This window comes from Ailuropoda melanoleuca, chromosome 18, assembly GCF_002007445.2.
Source record: "Ailuropoda melanoleuca isolate Jingjing chromosome 18, ASM200744v2, whole genome shotgun sequence".
Taxonomy (NCBI): Eukaryota; Metazoa; Chordata; class Mammalia; order Carnivora; family Ursidae; genus Ailuropoda; species Ailuropoda melanoleuca.
The window spans coordinates 20020237-20045153 of record NC_048235.1 but is presented as its reverse complement, the minus strand read 5'-3'; the positions used below and the strand labels follow the sequence as shown (position 1 = coordinate 20045153).

Here is a 24917-nt window from a genome sequence, read left to right as displayed (position 1 = left end):
ACTGAGTATGATGCCTTTCCTGTATTGGCTCAGCATTAAGAAAATTAGATGTAAGAAACAATGTTTTCTATTGTGTTAGAGCTTTGGTTCTCAAAGAATTTAAAATTTGAGAACAAGAAAGTATTTTAAGTGTAAAGTGTAACCTTGTCTTTTAGAAAGAGGAGGAAGATGAGGGTCAATAAGTGCATGGTGGTCCTAACTCATGGCAGTGCTGAGCTGAGAATCACTGTGGTGTCTCAAGGAAATAAATAATCACAGAAGTGAAAGATGTCTTGTTATTTTGGTGTCCAACTATTATGTGATGCATGAATCACCCCCATGGTCTCCTCCATAAGGTCCTTTCAAACATCTGTTCATATATAGAGTGTAAGTAAACATACTTAACACCTAGCAACATTTTCTTTTTTTTTTTAAGATTTTATTTATTTATTCATTCAACAGAGATACAGACAGCCAGCGAGAGAGGGAACACAAGCAGGGGGAGTGGGAGAGGAAGAAGCAGGCTCACAGCAGAAAAGCCTGATATGGGGCTCGATCCCACAACGTCAGGATCATGCCCTGAGCCGAAGGCAGACGCTTAACCGCTGTGCCACCCAGGCACCCCTTAGCAACATTTTCTTAAGGTAGTTCTGTTTATCAGCAAATTGTAAGTGTTAACCAATAGGCTTAATACGTACAGTCTTTGTGCTGGGGCCCTTTAAAATCTATGGACCTGTCCTGTTTCTTTCCTATGAAATTGTCAACAGAATTTCCATCACAAATTCAAGCCAATCTCCTAATTCTCCCAAAGTATAGTATTTCCTGCCTCTATTGAATTGGAATGAAAGATTTTAGTACCTGTTGGCAAAATCTGCTTTAGATTGCCATTTCTGTCTTGGTCAAGTGTATGGTTGCCTCTCCACTAGAACTAGAAACTTGAGACAGAAGTCAACATTTTTGTAGTTCATTCACTTAAAGTTTCAAGGTTAATATTCCCTGGACTGGTAACTCAGTTTTTACCAAATCCTATGGCCATCCTCTTATGTCCTTTCAGGCACTCATGGTATCTACTGCCAGAAATTATAGTTGATGCCAAGGGTGGGAAGTAAAGACAATGGCAATTTCATTCATTCACTTATTCACTCATTCCACATTTATTAAGTACCTACTATGTTTTAGTCTGGCAACAAGGTGCTGAGATACTCAAGCACTAATAAGGTACTGTGTTTATTCTTGAGGAAATTGAGATCTGTTACAAAAAGGCAGGCATATATACAAATATTTGCCTTGAAATATTATAGATCCTGTGGGAGATATACACATTTAGGCTACAAGGCAGAGAGAACCTCCTATGTACCTTTTACTAGTCTTTTGTTGGTAAGGCCTTAGCTATTTTATCTTAAGTTCATTCTCTTTAATGACTCTGATAAAATAATTCCTAGTAATCAATTACTGAACCATTTAGGAGTTTTAAAAAATTCTTCAAAAACATTCAAAACACTTAATGAATTTCTTTGCCTGGGAAAATTTGTGGACAAACTTGAACACATTAAAATGAAATTTTGCTGATGTGATTCAGTTTTTAGTTCTGGGTAAAATATTCCATCAGCATGAAATTTTCCACCACATATTGTATTTCTCTGTACAGATATCTTGGCTTGTGAACTGAGCTTGGAGTCTATAGTGCATAAGTGTGATACCTGATTGATGAGTTTAAACAGAATTCATGCTTCCTTTAAAAAGATTTTAGAGATCACTTAAGAATGTAATTTTGAAGGATGGCATTTTTAGCTACAGTGGGCATTTTGAAATGTATGCAGTTACTCTGGCTCATTTACATTATTTTGAACACTCATAGAATTTGCCCTGCTCCACCTCAACCATAATCATTCTTCATCTTCCAAACAGCAAATATGTGACAAGTGAATACCGATTAGCTCTCTCTATGCTTTTAAAATCATTTAAATTTCTTTTTCAGCATGTTCTTTCCTGAAAATACAGATACAAAAGATAAGGGTCTTCTAGCTTCATAATGGTACACAAAAATCAGTATAATGGTGCTGTTTAGTGAACACTACTCACCAGGGTAGGCAGCTGTGCCCTGCTGCACTAAGAGTAAATGATCCCAGGTCTGGATTTTCATGTGAGCCATTTTCTCCTGCTTTTAAGGTGAAGGATTCTGTGGGAATAAATGAAGATCACCCAAATGAGAACAAGCAGAGGCTATTTATTCAGAGACTGCTATAGCACAGAAGTCAGCCACCATCACTTGCATTTGGCAGAGATTCAAAGGCAGGCAAAGAAGTACGAAAGCTTTATAGTGAAATAAAGGAAGGATTTGAATGTACTCTGATGAAAAGCTGTTGGCATGGGGAAGCTGGAGATGCATTAACTAGAAAGGACATATTTTAGGTGATTGGTTAGGGGAGCATATTGAGATTTTTCTGGTTTGTTCAGAGTTGGAAGTAGGGGTAAAAAATAGGGAAGTCCAAGTCTTTGACCAGGTCCTGACCATTCCAGGCTGATTGTTGCAAATGCTGTAGTCAGAGTTCTGTTGTTATATATGGTCTGCCCATTATCCATTTGTATATTCAGTCTTTCCCTTTGACTTCCTCTCCACATTTCTAACATTGATTACTACTGTCTGTTGTCACAATCTGATCCAAAGGCAAATTTAGGGATCCTGAATACACCCCTCTCTATGATTCTCTGTAACTGATGGAGCTTCACTGGGCTTTTCAGTATGAGCAGTGTGAGCATTTGTAAAAGCATGAGCTCTCCTGCATAACACTAAATTCTAACTTGTGTAAGACTGAAAAAAATACCATTTATGGAGGAATAATGTCTTACTTAAGATACATAGGATAGATTATGATTTTTTTACTGATTATTATACAGATAAAATCTTGTTTCTAGGTTAATATAAGTAAAATACCTTTGGAGAACTAGAAAACGGTAAGTATTCATCTCTAGGGCTTTGGCTCTAAATTGTTGCTGTTTTCACTACTGCAGCACTTAAAAAATATTTTACCCCCAGATTTTGCTAATTTGTACCTCTTTTTTTTTTTTTTTTTTTTTTTCCTTTGTTTTTTGGACTTTGTTTTTCCNTTTGGACTTAGTTCTTCCAGAGCCAGAATGCTTCTCATAAGTTTTATCAGTAAACAGTAATCATTTGGCTAGGATGAATCATATCCTAGTTCTCGCCATCGTTAATTGGAATAATTTAGATGATGAGATTTGGGACTTTGAGTTGATTTTGTTGATAATGCTTAAATGAAGTTTGATGCAAGAATGTCAAAAGCTTTCCAGGATGTTGGGAATGGTGAATATATTTTGCATGTGGGAAGGGCATGAATTTTGGGGAGCCAGAGGGTAGACTATGGTGGGCTGCATTGTATCCCCCAAAACATGTTGAAATCCTAGTGCTCATATCTCAGAGTGTGACTTTATTGGACACCAGGTCTTTATAGACTCAATCAAGTTAAAATGAGGTCATTAGGGTGGGCCCTAAGCCAAAGTTGTGACTGTTATTTTTATAAAAAAGGGGGAAATTTGGACACAAAGGCATACATGCACTGAGGGAAGATGATGTGAAGACACACGGAGATAGGAGCATGTGAGGCTACTAGGAACTACACAAGAGGCCTGGGGCAGATCCTTCCCCAGTGCCTTCTGAGGGAATATGGCCCTGCTGCCAACTTGAATTGAGACTTCTGGCCTCCAGAACTGGGAGACTAGTTCTTTGTTCTAAACCATACAGTTTGTGGTACTTTGTTATGGTAGCTCTAGGAAACTAATACAGATTTGAAAACCATTTTTGAATCCGCAATTTGTGCCATTAGGTTTTATATTAACATCAGTAAGTACCTATATACTCTTAGACCCTTCAGCTAATGTCCTAGTTACCTTTCCCGTTTAACAGACTGCTATTAGACTCGAGATACTGACTAGACTCTATATATTTCAGAAGCTACTCTCAACATTTGTCTAGTGGCTGAAGTGTGCTACCAAGCTTTTATTTTATTAAATAGTGGACAAATGAGAATTGTGATTTTTCCCCCATCTTTACTAGAGAAGCTGAATTACAAAGGCATGCATTTACTATTGCTTTTGAATCAAAAAAGAATGTTAGCAAACTGGAAATACTTTCCTTACAAAAATATTTAAGTATTTAAAGTAATATCTAATGTTTGATGTTTCAGCTAAACTATGATACCAGAGACAGAAGGTGGAACAACTTTTGCCAGTTATTATATCTTGGTGGCAAACATGCTAGACACTGGCTGCCTAACAAACTTATTAGGCTGGAAGCTGTTTCTTTTGTCTTTCTTTCTTTGTGTATTAAAGCTTTTTGTGCCATTTGTTTTGTCACTGAGGGAGGAAGGGAAGCCAAAGAAACAAAAGTTGGAGTGAAATTAAATACACAAGTTCACTAAATATTCAAATGGTAGTTTCCCATGTTGACAAAAAAGCAAGATGCATACAGTTCTAATAGAAATCATGACAACTTCCAACTCATGCTGTTTTTTAAATTAATTTTCTCTAAATTTTCATTTTTGCTTTATTGCACTTGGCAAGTATTGCACTTCCTTTTAAAAATTTTTTTAGTATTATTATTATTTTTTTACATAATATTACAAAGCTCAGATGACTCTTGGTAGGGGCTAATGCAGCTGGTGGCTTTAAGTTGAAGCCAATGTTCATTTGCCATTTCAGAAATCATATGGCCCTTAGGAATTAAGACTTAATCTACTCTGCCTATGCTCTATAGATGGAACAGCAAAACCTGGATGACAGCACATCTGTTTACAACATGGTTTACAAAATATTTTAAGCTCACTGTTGAAATCTACTGCTCAGGGGGGAAAAAAATTGTTCCTTTCAAATGTCAATGCTCAATGACAATGCACGTGATCACCCAAACACTCTCATGGAGATGTACAATGAGATTAATGTTTTCATGCCTGCTAACACAACATCTATTCTGCAGCCGATGGATCAATGAGTAATTTCACCTCTCAAGTATTATTACTGAAGAAATACCCTTCACAAGGCTGCTATAGGTAATGATTCCTCTGATAGACCTAGACAAAATAAATCAAAAACCTTCTGGAAAGAATTCACCATTCTAGATGTCATTAAGAACATTCATGATTCATGGAAAGAGGTTAAAATACCAACATGAACAGGAATTTGGAAGAAGTTCATTCCAGCTCTCATGGATGACTTGGAGGGGTTCCAGACTTCAGTGGAAGAAGTAACTACAGATGTGGAGAACCAGAATTAGAAGTGGAGTCTGAAGATGGGACTTATCTCAATTGCATAATAAAACTTGGGATGGATGAGGAGCCACTTCTATGGAGGAGCAAAGAAAGTGATTTCTTGAGATGGAATCTTCTCCTGGTGAAGATGCTGTGGAGTTTGTTGAAATGACAACAAAGAATTTGGAATAGTCCATAAACTTAGTTGATAAAGGAGTGGAAGAATTTGCAAGGATTGACTCCAAATTTGAAACAAGCTCTACTGTGAGTAAAATGTTATCAAATAGCAGCACACACTACAGAGAAATCTTACATGAAAGGAAGAATCAATTGATGTGGCAAACTTTATTGTCTTATTTTAAGAAATTGCCACAGCCACCTCAAACTTCAGCAAACACCAGCCTGATTAGTCAACAGCCATCAACATCAAGGCAAGACCCCCCACCAGCCAAAATGTTATGAGTTCCTGAAAGCTCAGACAATGGTTAGCATTTTTAGCAATAAAGCATTATTTAATTAAGGCATACACTTTTTTTAGACACAAAGCTATTGCACACTAAAGAGACCATATAGTATAAACATAACTTTTATATGCACTGGGATGCCAAAAAATTCATTCGATTTGCTTTACTGTGATATTTGCTTTGTCCCTATGGTCTGGAACCAAACCCATGATATCTCTGAGGTATGCTGTATATATAATGGATTTCATTTGCCTGTCTTTCATATCTATCATTTTCTCTTATCTTTTTAAATTCTGTATTAAATTCCATTTGATTTCTCTGATTCTTTCTTTCTTCTATGTCTGTTACTGATCAATTATCCTTTGGTTGTTTCTTTTTCTTTTTTTTTTTTTTTTAAAGATTTTATTTATTTCTTTGAGAGAGAAAGTGAGTGAGAGAGAAAGAGAGAGCACAAGCCAGGGAAAAGGCAGAGGGAAAAGGAGAAGCAGACTTGCTGCTGAGCTGGGAGCCTGCCGTGGGTCAATCCCAGGAACCTGGGATCATGACCTCAGCCAAAGGCAGACACATAAGCTACTGAGCCACCCATGTGCCCCCTTTCAGTTGTTTCTAATTTCTCCTTTAGTTCAATGATTTTTTTCTTCTTCTACTTTCTTCCTGAGATCTGCCAGTTTGGCTCCTATTTAATATTTTTCTGGTGCCTTATTATCGCTTATCTGAATTTCTTTGTCTTTCCTTAATATTCTTGCTTCAGAGTTAACTAATTTTCTTAGTTCATGGAAAACATTTTATTGTAATTTTTATTTGCTTTTTAACCATTTTCTGGTGAGTGTTCTTTTCCAGCTATTTGTTTTTGCTTTTTTTAAACCCTCCTCTTTTTCCATTGTATGGTGGCTGATATCTTATTTTGGGTTCTATTTATTATTCATTTTTAAATAAAATCAGTTTTTCTTTAGGCAAATATTTACCAGAAGTTTATGTAAAAGAAGAGTATAGGACTGTGTTCCAGATGGCAGGAATTTTAAACATGACTTATTATTTCTTTAAGTGTTACTTCTCTGGTGCGTGGAATTGTCAACTCTATAGTTGTTCATAGTATGAAGTCTCTGTCTCAGCCTCCTGCAAGATCAAAAGATCATCTCCTGCAAATGTGCTTTTCTAAAAGAGCCATTTTTTGTGCTCTGAAAATATTTCCCCATCCTTTGCACCCTTCTCTGTTATTGTAGACAAAGGATTTTGGTTTAACATCTTAGAGTGTGCCGCTTGCCTCTGGGACTTATACTTTCATGCATTTTTAGGGATATACAAGCAACGTGACCTCAGTCTGGTTCATTTTGTACCCCAGTTAGATTATCAAAAGCCATCTCGGTTTCAGATAATTTCTCTTTTAACCAGTGCCACAATTATAATGTCAAGATGTTCAGTTTCCAGACTTGGCCATATATTATGACTATGAACAGCCTTCTCCCATCACCTCTCTTTCCAGATTTTTGAGTGATAGAATCTCCTCTATTTTCAGACCCAAAGTTTGACCCATTTCCTGCCCCAGGAAGTAGACATGTTATTCAATGGGAATCTTTACTTAAAAAACAAAATTCAGGAGAGCAGAAACAAAGAATGGAAAATCTTAAAGATTTGGTAAGATATAAACTCTAAGTCCAGGAGTAAAGAGTTTAAGATTTTTATATTTAAAAATGCAAATACAGTGAAAGCAGAAGATTGTAATAAGATAGAAAGAAGGTGGTAATAAGACATGAAAGAGAAGAAGTGTGAAATAGGTTTCTACTTTTTGAAGTCCCTTAAGGTTAATTTCTAGTTAACAGTCAATAGCTTTTCACAAGATAGGATAAAAAAATCAGCTCAAAAAGAATCAGAACAAATGTCATAATTTTTGCTTGTTTATCCAGAGAAAATCTTATCAAGTCCGTGATTTTCTCTACGTGAAAGAAATAATCATGTCTCTGTCTTTCAAAATTAATTGTACATCCAACAGGATACCAATGGTAAAGTGATAATTAAAAATGAATGTGGGTCGCTGAGCTTAGTTAATAATACAATAAACAAGAAGTAAAGTCACTAATTTAACGGCAAATGCAGTGTGCATATATGGGGTAGGCTGAAGCAGAACATTTTTGGTCCACTGTTTTATTGAAAGTGGTTTCTAGAGGACATTTATTTTTTGTGTTTCATAATCCATTATTAACATCACTAGGAGTCCCTTTAATCCAATTAAAACCTCTGTTTATATTTTCCATTAGCTGAAGTTGTTCCCTAGTTTGGCATTAATTATCACAGCCATGTAGGCAGTATCCAAATTTATTGTTCATCTGCTCTTTGGCTTCTGTAAATCTTAAAATTGAACAGAACTATCTTATTATTCAAATAAAATTTAATAGTTTGTTTCAGTTTCTGTATGTCCAAAAAGATAAAGGTCCAAACTCAGTATTGTATAGGTTAACCAGACTGGGGATTGGATTACATATTTTAACACAATCCATTGTAGTAATTAATGGATTACATGGAAATACGCAGTAAATAAATTTACTACCCAAGGTCACAATCCTCCATTCTATTTGTATGTAAATTTTATTCATGTAAGTTGTATTCTAATATAACCAGATAAATTGAGCTAAATTTTATTACTTTCTTAGGAAACTGTTATACTGACCATTACACCAAGAAAGAAATCTCTGTTCTGTTAGGAGACAACACTGTTCTTTTGTTGGGTGTGTAACACAAATGCTTTTCCTGTACTCCATTGTAGTGAATTCAGTTTACACACAAACTATCTATAAAAAATCTGAGCATTTTCTATCTGTGGCTTATTTTAAGGTCCTGAATACTTTATAATCTGTTTTTTATAACCTATAACAACTGCATAATTAAGTTAAATCATTATCCCATAAGATGGCTCTGTCAGTGACTTGCCACTTGAGATTTAACTGATAAGAATGTTACCCACATTCTGAACTCCTGACAGCAGTAAAGCAATCATTCAACAAATGTTTACTGAGCACCTACTGAGTGCCAAGCACTTTTCTAGGCATTAGGCATTCACTGATGAATGAAATAGATAAAATCTCTGGCCTCAAGAAGCTACATCCTAGTGATTAAGAGTCAGTCTGACTTTGGTTAGCAGTTCATCCCAACTAAATAAGAGCAGCGTGACCTTGGGCTGATTGCTTTTTAGTTCTGATCCTCAGTCTCTTCATCTATAAATCAATTCTAATACCTACTCATATGGTTATTGCAAAGATTAAATATGATATTGTACACAGATCACTTAGCACAGTAACTAGAACATAATAAAGCTTGATACATTTTTAAAATCTACATGTATTTATTATATCCTAACAGTAACCGCAAGCTTTCTGCATCAGAGGCAAACTGATTATTTACTTATTGGTGATTTTAGCAACAGTTTCCTATTTCTACTCCCTCACAGGGAGACATGAGGAGGGCAGATATCGTGTAGCCAATAGTGGGATTTGTATGTACAATAGAAGCCCTGAAATTATGAATCTCAGAGCTCATATGGGGAGCAAGATAACTGCCCCTCCTCCCTCCTAGGAGAGGGATAAAAACCTTTGTTCTCGAATATAGAATGTGAACAAGTCCTCTCTAGAAAGAGAGTGACTCTACAGGAATGGAGGCTCTGATTCTGAAGCACAGAAGAGAGAAATCTGACAGCAGAACCTTCCTAGAACCGCTCAAAAATCACTCGACATATAGGTAAGCACCAGTTCAACACACCTTTTTTATACAGATAGATATAAAATACATATCTTAAAGATACAAAACAAAGTTTTATTCTATTATGTGCCAGACTTCACACTGAATATTGAGGACACAGAAATGTCTTATGAGACATGGTTTTGCCCTTGAAGATATGATGTATACATAAGATCTGTCCTGAACTGTTACTCAAATCTCATAAATATTGCATAAAGTCTCGGGATAATCCTATCTTAAGCACTGTGTGAAATATTTGTGTTTAGTAAGTCAATCTCTGGTTTATTGGGAGATAAAAGAGACATCTGATATCTAACAAATCCATTAGCTATACCTTCTCAAATGTCCTAATCAATTTCAGTGAATCTGTAAGTTTATCATTTTCCCAAATTATTCTCTAAGCAGCTGCGATCCCTCTTTCCCTTTTCTTTGCTAATGTAGCAGAACCCTCCATGACAGGGAAAGGACAGGGAATGTGTGATGTCTGAGGAGACAAGTGCTGTCCGAAGAGAGAGGAGTGAAATTGGAGGCAGACCACGTACCCATAATTGAGAACTATGTCACTTCTTTTCTGCTTGTTGATGTTGTTAAATAACAAAGCAATAATGGCTACATATTGTTACATTGATAATCTGTTATTTAAATGACACATAAGTTTATGACCTCCAGTTATCTACTAGTCCTAAGTCATTCTTGAAATCTCTGTGTTAAGGTGTTAAGATAAACATGCCCACCTCATCAGAACACCTAACAACACTAACTTTAGATTACCATCCTATGAATTTCAATACAAGTGATATAGCTCAGATACTTTAAAGCCTACTTATTCTAGAATCTCATTTTACTTTAACATAATAATCAGATAGTAGGAATATCTGATACCCTGAGAACTACCCTTGGCATATCATGAGTGGTCTTAAATTTTTTCTACAACCCCTTAAAGTGATATATTACCCCGACATTTCAAAATCACAAGAAAAAAATATTAAAAGTACCAGGGAAACAGCAGATCAGAAAATGCAGTTTATGAAATGGAAATAGTAAACCTAATTAAATATCTTTTAATTTGAATTCCTCTAGAAAGTTATTAGTGGTGCCATTAGGGCATAATCTTGAATTACAAAAACAAGAAAAAACCTGATGGTAAACTTTATTAGGTAATTTTAAATCCCTCAAGTGATGACTTCCTGTAATTTGGGTGGTAACTCTAATCAGATGAGGGTTAAGTATGAGCTACATCGTTCTTGCCCTGCTCCAACACCAGTTAGCCATGTGATCCTGGGAAAGGCACTTGATCTCTGAAAAATGAGGTTTTAATTTCATTGAGGGTTCCACCAGCTCAGGAGTTCTTAGTTTGATAGCAGGGATAAAGAAATCCTTGCACTTTCTAAAATTATATGCAAACTTACTAAAAATTAATATGCATATGTGTATTTTTTTAGGGAGTGATTTCCAAAATTACCTTAGATTCTCTTCTCTTCTCCCCGTAAAAGTTAACCACCGAACCAGGTCATTTCTAACATTGCCCTTCAGTCTACAACATTTAAAGTTTCTGTGTTTTTTTTACAGTCTAATATTTTAATCACATTTTCTCAGGGCACAGGCAGTGTTTTGGATCCCGTAAAACAACTGATCCATTTGAAGTCTTGAGTTGTCATTTTTTAGGGGGGAGCAGTATTTTGTTCTGCTCTAGGAGTCTGGAAAAGTAAACGAGAGCCACAAGCCCTTCACTCTTAGCCACTTCACCTTTTTCACTATAGGCATGTGCATACGCAAACATTATAAGTCAGTGTTGTTAGGATTTATCTGTAAGAGTTACAAAACTGCTTGCAGGATAATTCTACTTTTTCATGGTAGTTCTTTCAGGTAGAAAGATTGAGATTCATGCATTTACTTATCCAACACAAGTTCACATGCCTCAATTTCTAAAGAGTGCTTCACTCAATCAATCATGGTACATATCAGCAGACAGCCTGTAAAACCACAAATTTAAGCCAGAAGGAAAAAAGATTCCATAATATGTGTGTCCTGCTGCCCTGAGGCCACACAGATGGCCCTGCTCTCAGGAGAAGGCCCTGTTCCCTAAGAAGATCTCTGGGATACCTCAGTGTAAACCCCCATTTACACCAAGCACAGAATAAGACCTGCGATTTTTGAAAATTAGATACTTCCTCATACCACTATTCTGTCCCATGGATTTCAAAGACATTTCTGGAGTGGTCTGCATATATTGTGAGGGATTGGAGGTATAAGGGAGAAGCAGGAAGAAATTATAAACCATAGGGTTCAGGATTCATGTGAAGCTATGTATGAGACAGGGGAAAAGAGAGTGTGTTTTTGCATGAATTCTGCAGTAAAGAAGTATATTCAATTCACATCTCTTTAATTCCTTTTGGTCTGCTGGATAGAGTATCCATTCCTCTTTTGGCTGCTTCTGATTTTCCAACATTCTCTCTCGGTGCAGATCTCTCAAAGTACTTGGATCGGAATCCACTTAAACAGCTGTCCCTGTGTCCTTGTCTTGAACACAGAGTATACACAGACGACCTCTTTCTCTGCTCTGTGCTCCTATCCGCATTGACTTCCGTCCTTCTCAAGTGCATTTTCTAACCAAAATTGACTCTACCTAGATGACACTATTTTCTCAGCTGTCCTCCCACATGGCAGGCTGTGAACTGTAATGGGAAGAGTAGGAATTTTAAAGTATTTTTTAAAAGCTTTGATTTGGAAAGCTAACTTCCACTTTTAAGCTATGTGATCTTTAAAAAGTTAGATAACTTCTCTGAGTGTGTAAAATAAAGCTCAGAGGCAGAGTGCACATGCAAATATCAAGGTTCAATCTCCACTATGTCTACTTCCTGAGTAGGGAATTAGAGGCTTTTCTATACCGTTACGTCTAACACAGATCTTCTACTCAATAGAGAATGAGTGCACATTTGCAGATGGAGTGAATAGCCTCACGGTCCTTACTGAAGGGAGGAATAACCACACCTTGCAGAACTATGAGGAAATAAATGAGATCAGTGAGCCTTTCATCCAGCAAATAGGACTGCTGCATACAAAGCACCAGTCAGTATGGTGGGACACAGTGGACAGACTATACTTGTCAACTTGCTTTTTTTCTTTCTTTGCTGTCTCCACAGCTTACGGTAGGTGGGTGCTGGGAACATTCCTCTTACTTCTCCGTGTCAATCCTGGCCTCTTGCATGGTCATCCTTCGCTTCTCCATAAGCGAAGTTAAGTTCATGCCCTGTCTGTGGTCAACTGCAGAAAGCCAGCTTCCCTGGCACCTCAGTGGTCACGGATCAAGTGCCTGCTTTAATCCTCTGCTGTGACAGGAGTGTGATAGTGAGGCTGGAGTAAAGGGCCCTCGACTTGGAATTAGGAGACTTTTGGTTTGAGTCGATTTCTGTGTTCCTGTGGAGATAACTTCTCTGGGACTAACATTTATATTCTATAAAGCAAGGAGGCTGCACGATTTGCTAAGATACTTCCTGTTTTAAATTCCGAACTTACTTAGCACTTCACCTCACAGACTATCTTATGGTATTTTCTCTTATTTCAAGTCTTACTTCTTTACCTCAGTGGAAAATTTCTTCTAGGCAGAGATTGCCATAGGTGTTTCTGTATCACTTACATGCCCAGAACACTCTTTAATGAAGAGTTAAAATCCTTACCATCTAATTAGTAATAGGGATACAGAATATTTCAGATTTACGTAACAGCCTCTTGGACTTAAAAATCAAAGGTATTCCATTGGGTAAAGGTGTGAACATTTAGTTTGGGGCATTTAAAAAACTATATTGTAGTCTACTTATATCAAAATATTTGGGGGTGATTATATTATATGCATTACTAAAATCATGCATTAAGAATAACATTTATTTCAGAGAGCGGACTTCCCATGTAGAAATGCTATCACCCAGGAATTCATTTAATGAACGATATATACCTTTCTTATAAAGATCCACTGTTTCCAAGCAGGAGCGTTTCCACATGGTGGACCTAATAATTAAGCACACTTGGTGCTGGGGACAGGTATTATGTTAAATCTGTAGGACATAAAGTACATGTATAAAGCCTAAATCAAAGAAATCCACGAGGAGGTACAATTTCTACTACAACAGAGTGTGCTTTCAGCTGGGCATCCTTGACCAGAGTCCTCTGCGTCTTTCGGCCTCCCTCTCAAACTTGCAAACCCTGCTGGAGGGCTGGCAGGAGAAGGACAAAGAAAACTGCATCGGAACCGGGTTCTAAGGAACCCCGCGCAGTGCCCATCAGCAGACAGACTCGGCTGTCCCCCCATCACAGAGAACTGTTCTGTTTCCGTGGCCTTCTCCTGGGTTGAAACCTAACGAAGGAAAGCCAAAGAACTTGAAAGCCGACTTTGTGGGTCTCACCTCAGGGCCGACCTCCAGAGAGGGGCACATGGTGCTTCAAAGTGGTAAAGGAACGCAAGACAAGGTTTCAAGGAAGCAGCAATAACGAAGCCAGAGTGCTTAAAGCATTCTGTCCAAGCTGTTTTCCATTAAAGGAAACATTTGATACCATTCAACTTCAAATTCCTCTGTGTCCTTGGGGCCTCTATTTCAACACCTACTATCTTTGTCCTATCACGGCGCTGGCGGTGATTCATCAAACTGTTAGCTCCAGCCAATCCTTTTGGGCCATGGCTTGTTTTTCAAACATTACGTCTCTGAAATGTCCAATTTAACCTGTCTCGCTCAATTAGGTTTATGGTACTCTGAAACTAGGAAATTAAATATTAAATCAGTGATTCTTACGTAGAGTTGGTATCCATAGAAGGCGTGTCACGTTTCAGGCAGAAAAGTTGTTGCAGCGTCTATATCCTCAAAGGGAATATTTGTTCTCAGTAAATCTTTCTATTTTGGGCTTGTTCTCCCATAGCTGATTGTACAAATGGCTATTCCAGTTGAGCTGTATTATTCATTATGTAATATGTTTTGTTTGCTGACATTTATATAATTATTTCCTACTTATTTAGCTCACTAGTGGTATTAGTCTATTAACATACCCATTGCTCAAATATTATTTTAATTTGCTCGTTCCTAATGTTATTTTCAATCTTATCACTGTGTGAAGAGGTTTGGGCTCATCAACTCTCTCCCCCCTTTCAATTCAATAACCATGAATTATTATTGGTTCTTTAAAAATTTCGGTTTGTCTGCCCAAGACTGTCAACCATCATTAATTAAAAGAATGAAATGGAACGATTTAGCAAGAAATGGAAGTGAATGATAACCAACTAATTTTAAAAGGATACTGTAAAAAGAATTTTAAATAACTTTTGAGATAATACTGAGACAAAAATAAATAAAAGAGTGCTCTGTGTATTGTGAGCAACAGAAAAGGCCAGATAATCTTCAGAAACAGGTCAGTTTCATTTCTAGCTTTTCTGAATTGAAACCCTCTTGGAATTCCTGTTCTCTGTATTCCTATTGTTATCAAATACGGCTCCCATACTCTGGGAAAGTTCGTTCCTTTCTGAGTACCGAGAGCTGGCAAGCATATTCCTCCCACATTCTACGTCTTTATATTAGTGACTAAAGTGGGTTCACTGATTGTTTCTGGTAAACAGGTATAAAATGTATAAGGAGGTGGGTAGTGCTTGCTAGAAAGCAACACTTTAATAGCACCTCAAAATTAATGATCTAAAACCAGGTTTCATCACCTGGCCTCCAATGTAGCTTCCTCTTTCTACTTATCTCTTTTGGCCAAAGCTGTGTTATTTTTTTCAGCTTCCAATGTCAAATTATAATGATAGTTTCTTGAACCTATTTATTTAGTGACCATCTGCTATGTTTCTGACACTATTCTAGGTGCTGGGGATACATCAATGGAAAAGCAGACAAAATCCCTGCTCTTGTAGGTCTTACGTTCAAGAGAAAGAAACAATATAATAAAATTCTTTTATGGAAATTATAATGATGTGATGATAAATATCTTTGAATAGTTTATTACGATCAGAGACAATAGTGAATTATTTAAAAGTAGTATTTTAACATACACAGAACTGTGAGGCACATGTTCTCATCCTCATTTTATAGACAAAGAAACTACTTAGAGAGGTTTACATAATTTCCCAAACACACTGGACAGGTGAGCAGCCTGCTTAGGGGACTGAACCTTCATCATTCTGACTCCATAGCCTAATACTGCAACTATAGTCCTTCATTGTCTCAGTTCAAAGTTAACTAACTTCATTTCTACATTTCTCCAACTTCTTGGATAGACCCACTTTCTCCATTTCTATAGGTAGTATTATATTATTAGCTTCCCGATTGCTCTGTCATAGCACAGATTTCTAGCATCTCCTTCTTCTGGCCTAGCCTTTCCATGACAATGAGTTATGTCCTTGAGGCAGTGCATTTATGATTTCTTCATACTTTAGCAACTTTCTATTGTGCAGAGTTGTCTTTTGAAACCTTCATCTTGGTGTTCAAGGATCTCTTCAATGTCACCCTGATCATTCTGAATTTCACTCAATGTTTCTCGGTCTTCCTAAATATAACATGAAAACCCTACCTTGTGAGTCTGGTTCACACATATAGAATTCTTTTATTATAACCTAGTTTAAACACCACCACTCCATGGAATATTCTTTAAACATCTTGGTTCATATTACAAATCTCTCTTGTCTCAAAGTTTATCATGTAATTCATTTTATATTATGACTTCCTCTGCAAGATATTATTTTAGGAATAGCAAGTTTCAACATGTTATAATCCAGGTGGTCATGACTCTTATGAATAAAAGGCCACTTGAATGGCAGATAGCCATAGGATTGTCTTCTCTGCTCATCACTACAACTACTCTTAAAACTCCTTGGGCTCTGAATGTTGCTTCCTTCTCACCCTTTTAATTCCATTTTCTTTTAAGTACAAGGCGTTTTATGCCTCCATGTCACCCCTCACTTACTTTGCCTTGGAACCTACCACCTGGGTTCCTCTTTCTCGCCTCACCCCAACACTGCCCCAAGGAAGATATGCTGACCATTCAGGTGGTGGTGAGGATAAGGGAATGGAAAATCAAAGCCCTCATTTCTTTTTTCCTTATCCTGCACCTCTGCTGTTGGTTCTCTATTTCTAGTAATGACCCCCAGCTCCACCCCATCTATTCTACTTCATTCTCCTGACCCTATGCTCGACTCAAATCTGATTTGCTGTATCAAATATGCCAGGACTCTAGCTCAAGCCTCATCTCCTTACCACTAAGAGTATAGTAAAAATTTGTCTTTAAAAAAATTCATGTAAAAAATAAATAATCCATGTATGACTTTGTTTTTATCTACCATGTCTTAAAAAAAAGAAAGAGAATTAAACATTTGTTTTTGGTATTGATTGAGGTGACAAGATGGGAAGTGCCAAAAATACGCCAAACAATGTAATAAGCATTTTCTAGGTATGACTCAATCACCACAATAATCTAATAAAGTGGGTGTTATTATTACTATTTTATAGATGTAGAAACTGAGGCACAGAAGGACTAAGAAACTTGCCCCAAATTATACAGATATTAAGCAACAGGATGAAAACTCAGTCTGGCCCCAAAGTCAGTTCTCTGATCTTGCTATAGTTCTCTCTGCTATAATTGCCAGCAGGAAGGGAGGAAGCCAAGTCCATCATGGAAAGTTATAAGAAAAGGAATGCTCTGTCTAGATAGTTGCCTAGGACAAGCCATGTTCTTAGCTTTTTGTACAACTTCTTACCCTTTGATCCTCTGGGGGTGCATCCCTGATCCTTATCCTCCTAGATTCCTTTTCTCAGGACATTGGAGTCACCATTATGCTTGGGGGGACAGAATTCCACTTCTGTTAAAAAAAAAATGCTCCCACGTGTTATCTGTGATAGGTTGAGCTTCTAGTACTCTTTGTCTAGACACTTTATTTCAGGCGATTTATGGACCAAATAAGTTGTTTTTGTTATGTACAAGAAATCTATAGAAAATGGTCTTTGTGTTCCAAACAAGTTTTTAAAAATGAAGTCAGCAATACTTTTGTTTCTTCCATCCCATTACACAGCTCTAAACACAGCTGACCTTCAGTAAACCTTGCTGGGGGCTTTCAATTTGATTGAGAGATGCCTCTTCCACGATTTAGTTGACTTCCCTCTGTCCCTCTAATTTGGCCAACATTTCATAGACAGATGCCATTGGTTACTAGGGGTCAAGTGAGGGCCTGTCCTCTACTTTGCTGAACTAAGATACACAATAAATGTAAGGATGTGGGATTCTGAATTCTCTCTTGAACTGCTACACAGAGAACACTTCTTATCGTTGAGGCTTCACTCATGTCAATCCATGTGACTCCTTCCATCACTGCCTCCCATGTCCCAGACTGCCTGAGTTGGCAGGAAAAGGGGAAGAAGAACAAGTGAAACACAGTCTCCTCCTAAGCACAATTATAATTGTTCGCGTCTTCATTTTAGGGTGTAGAAGTATAAATTCACGTAAAATATTGTCGTGGCCTTTTCCTCAAGTAGTTAGCAAGCAATTGAATTGTCACCTAGCAACAGCTGTTTCTGTAAGAAAATAAAAAAAGATGCGTTGAAAGACCTTGAAATAAATAATAGTGCAGCCACCCCTATTTTTCGGAGAGGAAAAAATAATTTTATTCATCCATATTCATGGTTGAATAAAATTATTTCTTTTTCGTAAATGTTATAGTGAGAAATAAAAAACATCAAATTACTTTTGTTGGAGTTTGTATAAGCAAACGAAAAATATATAATGGAGTTCTATTTCTGAACAAAGTGTCCCTCATTAATGGAGCAATAGATCATATTAATGTTACCTTTATATAGAGAAATGGACAAGGACAAATTTAGCACAAATTTTCCCAATGGAAGAAAAGGATAAAAAAAATAGTCTATGTAGTCATTTTTACCATTTATTGCTGCACATGATCTTCATTTAGAGTAATCACGCCATTATAATAGTAAAAGGGTTGCAGAAAACATCACCTTACAACAAATGAGAGCTTTAAACTTTAATATACGAACAGCTTGTGTTCTTTCCTACTTCTTCATTTTACACAAATACAAATTTCTGTGGCATTTTTAGATCACAAGAAAAACTAATCTGAGATTTATTAACTCAACCTTATATTAAGGTCGACTCTGCACAGCCTGCCTTAGAGGGGTGGCAGGGTAAATTTGTGATTCAGGAGTCCCTACCTTCACGTCCGCTCTGGTCCATGAGAAAAGATATCCCTGACGCTCTCATCTTTGGCTCTTGGACCTTACTGAACTGAACTGGCACAAGGAAATTCTCCAAATCAGCTTAAAATGTAAATTATTTGAAAAGAAATAAGGTTATTGAACTGTTTCAATTTTCCTAATGCTATATGAGAACCCAAAGGCAAAAATTGTTTAGCAAGGTCCACAGATTGATTTATGTGTAAGGTATATTTCCTTACTCTGATTTGAAGAGGACTTCCAAGCAGGCGGAACTCCAAAGAACAGCCAGGTGCAAAGGAAGCTCACATTTTTCACCTGACAAATTACTTCATCAGTAAACATGAAAGCAGTCATGCTTACTAGATGTCCTTGAATGTGGATAAGCTGCTTCATGGATCAAAATTTTCCTTTCATCCACCTGAGTCCCAGATTTTGAACTTGTGAATGTGTTCAAGCTTCTGTGGTCTCTACTCAGGTTGGTGATTAAAACAAAAACAAAAACACAAAAACAAAACAGAACAAAACAAAACACACTTTCCCTTTATGTATAAACTATAAATCATTAAAAAAGGAAAATGAAAGGATTATTCAAAACTTGATACAAATTTATTTGCTGTTAGTAGTTCTATTATTTATAATAACTGGCTTAAGTATTGATTTGTCGTATTTGCTGTAGCAAATGAGGATGTGTAATAGCCTGGAAAGAGNTGAGTCCCAGATTTTGAACTTGTGAATGTGTTCTACAAGTTTCTGTGGTCTCTACTCAGGTTGGTGATTAAAACAAAAACAAAAACACAAAAACAAAACAGAAAAAAACAAAACACACTTTCCCTTTATGTATAAACTATAAATCATTAAAAAAGGAAAGTGAAAGGATTATTCAAAACTTGATACAAATTTATTTGCTGTTAGTAGTTCTATTATTTGTAATAACTGGCTTAAGTATTGATTTGTCGTATTTGCTGTAGCAAATGAGGATGTGTAATAGCCTGGAAAGAGCATAGACTTTGGAATCTAACATTTTGTGAGTTCTGTCACTTGGTAGCTATGTAATCTTGAGCAAGGTGCTTAAACTTCCCAAACCTTATCTGAATCACCTAAAAGAGTTTAGCAACACATTATTCTTCATTGGGCTACAAAGATGTGTTGGCATTGGACACTCAGGATGGCATTGAGTTTTAGATATTCATGGATAGTCAGTTGGCTTTACTATGAAAAATGTATGCCATTGGAATAATGTCAATTCAGCAAAGTTATTCTATAGACAAATACATGGAAATGTAGAAGGCTGGCAATGGCATCGACAGGATACTTTATCAACAGATTTCACAGATTCACTGCAGGATTGGGCTCTTCACATGGATTTACTGCCACTTTGGAGGCAAGGCGGTGCCAAGGTCCTGGGAAGAGGCTTTCAGTTGGAATCCCCTGCTTTCTATTCCAGTTTTGTCCTTGCCGCTCATTTACTCTATGTCACTTATAAATTATTTTATTGCTTAAATGATACTTTCCTTTCTGTAGCACTATGATAACAATACCAAATTTGCATGGGCATTTGTGGAGTTTAAAACAATGATGTACGTGCAGTGCTTATTTCTGTCTCATTTCTCCCTCTCCTTTCCTGTTTTTTTTGATGACAGCTGTATCGGTGATGAAAGTTAATGCACACAAATCTCATTCCTGGTCACAACCACACATTTGAGGATGATTCTGACGAGCACTGTTATCAGACTTTCTGAGCCATCAGAATTGAGTGGCTTTGTGCAAAGCTACTATGCTTGCTTATGACCAGGACACCTAATAAAATCCACAGGGCTTGAGGAACTGGCCAGTAATAGCATTCCTAGGGATAAGAATTTTGGGGGAAACTGCATAAATTATCTCAATAACCCGTCCCCCCCCGAGATGTAATCATTGGCAACAGATCATGATATTTTATTTACTATATTCAGAATATCTTTGTAATAATTTGACTTTTAGAAAGCACTCAGGTGAGAAGAGAGCTGGACTTAGATGCCAAAATCAAAAGAACAAAACATGATCTGGTGAAGATACAATTTTCTCTAGCATTCTCATTCCTAACTCAGGAGGGATTAATCTCTCCATCCTGCACATTCCAAAGACAGAGAGTGTCCTTCTCCATATTTATTTGTATTATCCATTATACATATTTCTTTTCATGACTGGTCCCTGCCAGCACACTGCAGTCACTTGATGTCAGGGTCTCATTCACTTCAAAGTTCTTAAGGTCTAGTGTAGAAAACATTTTTAAGACAAAATGAATAGCTGGATGGTCAAGAAGGCTGTAAATGTGAGAGGTATTATTTAACTTTTTTACTATTGTTATCATTTAGGATATTGATAGTCATGTATCAAAAGCCAAGAAGAGGGGTGCCTGTGTGGCTCAGTTGGTTAAGCGTCTGACTTCGGCTCAGGTCCTAAACTCAGAGTCCTGGGATCAAGCCCTGAGTCCAGCTCCCAGCTCAGCAGAGAATCTGCTTCTCCCTCTGTCCCCCTCCCCCACCACCCCCTGCTCATGCTTGCAGATAAATAAAATCTTAAAAAAAAATAAAATAAAGAGGAGTCCAAGATGGCAGAGGAGTAGGAGACCTTAATTTTGTCTGGTCCCAGGAATTCACCTAGATATCTATCAAACCGTTCTGAACACCTCTGAACCCAACTAGAGATGGAAGAAAAGAATAGCTGCAATTCTATAAACAGAAAAGTGACCATTTTCCACAAGGTAGGAGGTGCAGAGAAGTGAATCCAAGGTGATACATGGGAAGATAGACTGCAGGGGTAGGGAGCCTCCGTCAGCTGGCTACCAGCAAGTGATAGAGCAGAAGAGCACAAAATCGGAACTTTTGGAAGTCTGCTCTTCTGAGGGACCTCACTCAGACAGCTAAGCAGGAGGTGGAACCCTCACTGGGACAGTGTGGTCTCAGGATCCTCAGGGTCACAGGAAGACCGGGGGTGCCTTAGCGTGGCAGAGGTCCCAGGTATCAGATCAGGGAAACCAGCTGCAAAGAGCGAGCCCAGGAGTGGGCTCTCCCCTTGGGGCAGCCATAAACCATGATCTGAGGCACAGTTGGGCCCCAGGAGGAGCTGTGCAGGAGCACACCACAGGAATCTGCTGGGTTTGGAGACTCCAAACGGGGTCACGTGCCTGAGACCCAAACGCTTGGCCACAGGCCGGGTGAGAATGGAGTGCAGACAGAGACAGAGGAGACAGGTGTAACTGACTGCTTTTCTCTGAGGGCTCACAGACGGGTGGGATCCCAGACTTTTGGCTCCAGGGCCAGACATTGGGAGACCACCATTTTCATTCTCATCCTCTGAACCTGCNCGGATACTTTATCAACAGATTTCACAGATTCACTGCAGGATTGGGCTCTTCACATGGATTTACTGCCACTTTAGAGGCAAGGCGGTGCCAAGGTCCTGGGAAGAGGCTTTCAGTTGGAATCCCCTGCTTTCTATTCCAGTTTTGCCCTTGCCGCTCATTTACTCTATGTCACTTATAAATTATTTTATTGCTTAAATGATGCTTTCCTTTCTGTAGCACTATGATAACAATACCAAATTTGCATGGGCATTTGGGGAGTTTAAAACAATGATGTACGTGCAGTGCTTATTTCTGTCTCATTTCTCCCTCTCCTTTCCTGTTTTTTTTGATGACAGCTGTATCAGTGATGAAAGTTAATGCACACAAATCTCATTCCTGGTCACAACCACACATTTGAGGATGATTCTGACGAGCACTGTTATCAGACTTTCTGAGCCATCAGAATTGAGTGGCTTTGTGCAAAGCTACTATGCTTGCTTATGACCAGGACACCTAATAAAATCCACAGGGCTTGAGGAACTGGCCAGTAATAGCATTCCTAGGGATAAGAATTTTGGGGGAAACTGCATAAATTATCTCAATAACCCGTCCCCCCCCGAGATGTAATCATTGGCAACAGATCNCCCCTGTCCCCCCCCCGAGATGTAACCATTGGCAACAGATCATGATATTTTATTTACTATATTCAGAATATCTTTGTAATAATTTGACTTTTAGAAAGCACTCAGGTGAGAAGAGAGCTGGACTTAGATGCCAAAATCAAAAGAACAAAACATGATCTGGTGAAGATACAATTTTCTCTAGCATTCTCATTCCTAACTCAGGAGGGATTAATCTCTCCATCCTGCACATTCCAAAGACAGAGAGTGTCCTTCTCCATATTTATTTGTATTATCCATTATACATATTTCTTTTCATGACTGGTCCCTGCCAGCACACTGCAGTCACTTGATGTCAGGGTCTCATTCACTTCAAAGTTCTTAAGGTCTAGTGTAGAAAACATTTTTAAGACAAAATGAATAGCTGGATGGTCAAGAAGGCTGTAAATGTGAGAGGTATTATTTAACTTTTTTACTATTGTTATCATTTAGGATATTGATAGTCACGTATCAAAAGCCAAGAAGAGGGGTGCCTGTGTGGCTCAGTTGGTTAAGCGTCTGACTTCGGCTCAGGTCCTAAACTCAGAGTCCTGGGATCAAGCCCTGAGTCCAGCTCCCAGCTCAGCAGAGAATCTGCTTCTCCCTCTGTCCCCCTCCCCCACCACCCCCTGCTCATGCTTGCAGATAAATAAAATCTTAAAAAAAAATAAAATAAAGAGGAGTCCAAGATGGCAGAGGAGTAGGAGACCTTAATTTTGTCTGGTCCCAGGAATTCACCTAGATATCTATCAAACCGTTCTGAACACCTCTGAACCCAACTAGAGATGGAAGAAAAGAATAGCTGCAATTCTATAAACAGAAAAGTGACCATTTTCCACAAGGTAGGAGGTGCAGAGAAGTGAATCCAAGGTGATACATGGGAAGATAGACTGCAGGGGTAGGGAGCCTCCGTCAGCTGGCTACCAGCAAGTGATAGAGCAGAAGAGCACAAAATCGGAACTTTTGGAAGTCTGCTCTTCTGAAGGACCTCACTCAGACAGCTAAGCAGGAGGTGGAAACCTCACTGGGACAGTGTGGTCTCAGGATCCTCAGGGTCACAGGAAGACCGGGGGTGCCTTAGCGTGGCAGAGGTCCAGGTATCAGATCAGGGAAACCAGCTGCAAAGAGCAAGCCCAGGAGTGGGCTCTCACCTTGGGGCAGCCATAAACCATGATCTGAGGCACAGTTGGGCCCCAGGAGGAGCTGTGCAGGAGCACACCACAGGAATCTGCTGGGTTTGGAGACTCCAAACGGGGTCACGTGCCTGAGACCCAAACGCTTGGCCACAGGCCGGGTGAGAATGGAGTGCAGACAGAGACAGAGGAGACAGGTGTAACTGACTGCTTTTCTCTGAGGGCTCACAGACGGGTGGGATCCCAGACTTTTGGCTCCAGGGCCAGACATTGGGAGACCACCATTTTCATTCTCATCCTCTGAACCTGCAAGGAAAGCCTCCAGGGAACAAAAGCCACAGAGAACAGATCACTTAGCATGGCCCCAGGCAAGAGGCGAGCAATTCCGTGTGGGGCAAAGAAATTTGAGAATCGATGCAACATGCCCCTCCCCCAGAAGATGCGCAAATCTGTGGAGTTTGGTAGGGACCAGGGCAGAGATGGATGACCTGGAGGATGTGTTGAGGGAGGTAGACCATGACATTGCGGCTCTGGGCCGGAGATTCCTGCATGGCCATGTTCGCTCTGGCCCTCTAAAGAGAAGCGGAAAGACACCAGGGAACAAAAGCCCTGCAGCCAACCGGCTCACATTAAGCCCATCCCCCTGACAAGGGATGGGGCAACTGCACCCAGGCTCACTGAGAAGCCGATTGGCAGGCCCCTCCCCCAGAAGACAGACTGCAAGAACAGGTGAATAAACTTAAGCTTATTTCTCACAGGACTGTAAAACTCCAGCACCAGGGGAAAATAATAAGGGAGCTCCAGGTGTTCCCTCATGACTTGCATATACTTCAGGCTAAATTTTACATTTCTTTATTAGTTTCTTTTATTTATTTTTTTAACCCCGCTCCCATTTCAAATAGATTCATATTTCCCAACCTATGTTTTTAAGTTGCTTCTTAACTTTTCTTTTTCACATATATGTTTTATAGATTTATACCCCATACTAGCCCATTTTTCACTCTATTCAATTTTATCTTGATAAATACATAAGTTATGATTTCTTTGNATCTTGATAAATACATAAGTTATGATTTCTTTGCAATTTTGGGATATAGTGTCTTCTTTTTTTTTATTTTATTATATTATGTTAATCACCATACAGTACATCCCCAGATTCCGATGTAAAGT

At 38.4% G+C, this 24917-nt stretch overlaps 1 long non-coding RNA gene across 10 annotated transcripts in view; it reads right to left on the bottom strand.

Moving 5' to 3' along the window:
- Window positions 1–606: 606 nt before the first annotated feature.
- Window positions 607–24917, bottom strand: part of LOC105241731 — a 246563-nt gene continuing 222252 nt past the window's right edge. For 9 of the 10 annotated variants that reach the window (XR_004621896.1, XR_004621897.1, XR_004621898.1 and 6 more), the window contains one exon: window positions 15395–17973. This is a non-coding gene — a long non-coding RNA (uncharacterized LOC105241731). Of the gene's footprint in view, window positions 1969–2061; window positions 2159–15394; window positions 17974–24917 lie in introns of those variants that run through there. The other variant, XR_002144474.2, reaches the window with a different exon arrangement.